Below are 2,940 nucleotides of genomic sequence, written 5' to 3'. Positions count from 1 at the left end.
GGAAATGAATGTTGAAAACTAAAAATAAATAAATAAAGGGTTAATCTTTTTAAGAATAAAAAAAATCAACAAGCATTTATTAAGTGCTTACTGTGTGCTAGGTAAAGGCATCTAGGTGGATAGATCACCAGACCTGGAGTCAGGAGGACTCATCTTCCTGAGTTAAAATCTGACCTCTGACACTTAGTAAATGTGTAACCCTGGGCAAGTCATTTAACTCTGCCTCAGTTCCTCATCTCTAAAATGAGCTGAAAGGGGTGGCTAGGTGGTGCAGTGAATAGAGCACCTGTCCTGGAGTCAGGAGGATCTGAGTTCAAATCTGGCCTCAGAAACTTAACACTTACTAGACATATGACCTTGGGCAAGTAACTTAACCCCAATTGCTCTGCCATTCCCCCCTCCAAAAAGCAAAAAACAAACAAAAAATGATACGGGCGAGGAAATGGCAAACCACTCCATTTTCTCTACCAAGAAAACCCCAAATGGGGTTACAAAGAGTCTGACACAACTGCAAATGATTGAACAATGCTCTAGGCACTGTGTTGAATGTTGTAGAGACAGAAAAAACAAATAGGCCCAGCCCCCAAGGAGCTGACATTCTAAGGGGAAAGACTGCATATAAATCAGTACACATAAGGTCAACAAATAGATAGACAGATAAATGGAAAGCAATGTTAAGAGGGAAAGACATCAGTGTGTGTGTGTGTGGGGGGGGTGCAGTGGTCGGGAGAAGAGAGTCTCCCAGCCCCCTTACAGGAGATGGCACTGGAATTGAGTCATAAAGGAAGCCAGAGATTCTTAGTCAGAGGTGAGAAAGGAAAGCAGGCCACTTGTGGGTAACAATAGATTGTGGAGAACCAGTCAGTCAACAATCAATGACTGTTTGCCAAGTGCTGGAGGGGAGCAGAATATAAGTAAACTAGAAAAGTCAGAAGAGGCTAACATGTGAAGAGCTTTAAATGCCAAACAAAGGACTTTCTATCTCAATCTGGAGGCGATAGGGAGCCACTGGAGTTTATTGAGTGGGATGGGGATGGTAACTGGTTGGACCAGTTCTATAGGAAGATCAGCTGAATGGAGGATGAATTGGAGTGGAGAGAAACCTGAGGCAGGCAGACCCATGGGAAGGGACTGCAAGTTGTGAGGTGATGAGAGTCTGTACCAACCAAGCAATCAATCAAACAAAATTTCTTAAATCCCTGCTATGTGTCAGGCACTGTGCTAAGCACTGGGACCACCAAAAAGAGCCAAAAGACAACCCCTGCCTTTGAAGAGCTTACAGTCTAGTGGGGGAGACAACATACAAAGCAGGCTCTAGACAAGATAAAAATGAAATATTTAACAGAGGAAAGACACTTGAATGAGGACGAATTGGGTGGTTTCATGTCAGAGGAGGGAAGCCGACTTGTTGGAGAGATGCTTCCAGGTGAAATGGACCAGAGAATTAGCAGAGGTGAAATAAACTGTGTGGAATGACTTGCAGTGTAGTTTCCCCATTCTGAATATCATATATCCATTCTTACTACTTCCTTGTATTTCGTAACTAAGTTCAGGATTGTTTCCCCATATATATGTGTGATAGTAATGGAAGTCATTGTATATTTCACGGTAATGTGAGAGCTACTGAGCATTAATACATTTGATTGGATTAACTATTGAGACCAAATTAGAGGTGTTTCTAGTTTGGGGAGTTTGGGGAAAGGAATGGTAGTGTGAGAGGTAACAAAGGATTAAGTTTCTACAGAACTGCAAGAATTGCTGAGCAAGACGACTGATAAAAAGTAACAGGCCTTGGGAGGGAGTTGAGTTCCTAGTCCTTGGGGGAGTTGAGGCAGTGGCCTTGGAAGGGCATCGAGTGCCCAGAGAACTCCTAGATAATTCTAAAATGAAACAATGTAGAACAGAAGGAGCTGGCAGCAGCAGGTGGATTTGACCAATCAGGGAACAGGCAGTGGCCTTGGGGCACCCAGGCTCAGACAAGGATGTATCTAGGTTAGACTGAAGGGGGTACAGTATTCTGAGGTTGTTACTGTGCTTGCCTAGTGGACCTCATGTATTATGCATGTTATCTAACAAGATTAGAGCCTCGTTAGTAATAATTAGGTTAATGTTTGGGAGGGGCCTGTAACCCTTGCTATTTAACCCAGCCTTGGCTTCTGTACCTCGGCCTCCTCTCTCTGGGTGCTGTCCCAGAGACTGCACTGCCTGCTTCTCCAAGGATTCTATTAAATCTCTCTACCTTCACTTTGAGAGTTCTCCGAGTAGTCAATTTGGGTTAGGGTCTCTGTATCCCACACAAACCAGAGATGCAGCAGGAGGTGAAGGGGACCAGACATGCAGCAGGAGGTGAAAGGGACCAGAGATGCAGCAAGAGGTGAAGGGAACCAGAGATGCAGCAAGAGGTGAAGGGAACCAGAGATGCTACAGGAGGTGAAGGGACCAGAGATGCTACAGGAAGTGAAAGGGACCAGACATGCGGCAGGAGCTGAAAAGGACCAGACATGCGGCAGGAGGTGAAAGGGACCAGAGATGCACCAGGAGGTGAAAGGGACCAGAGATGCGGCAGGAGGTGAAAGGGACCAGAGATGCGGCAGGAGGTGAAAGGGACCAGACATGCGGCAGGAGGTGAAAGGGACCAGACGTGCGGCAGGAGGTGAAAGGGACCAGACGTGCGGCAGGAGGTGAAAGGGACCAGAGATGCGGCAGGAGGTGAAAGGGACCAGAGATGCGGCAGGAGCTGAAAGGGACCAGAGATGCGGCAGGAGGTGAAAGGGACCAGACATGCGGCAGGAGGTGAAAGGGACCAGACATGCGGCAGGAGGTGAAAGGGACCAGACATGCGGCAGGAGGTGAAAGGGACCAGACATGCGGCAGGAGGTGAAAGGGACCAGAGATGCGGCAGGAGGTGAAAGGGACCAGAGATGCACCAGGAGGTGAAAG

Source organism: Petaurus breviceps, unplaced genomic scaffold, assembly GCF_028583685.1.
Source record: "Petaurus breviceps papuanus isolate PSGF00001 unplaced genomic scaffold, PetGlider_PUasm1.0 89917, whole genome shotgun sequence".
Lineage (NCBI taxonomy): Eukaryota > Metazoa > Chordata > Mammalia > Diprotodontia > Petauridae > Petaurus > Petaurus breviceps.
This window is presented reverse-complemented; position numbering follows the sequence as displayed.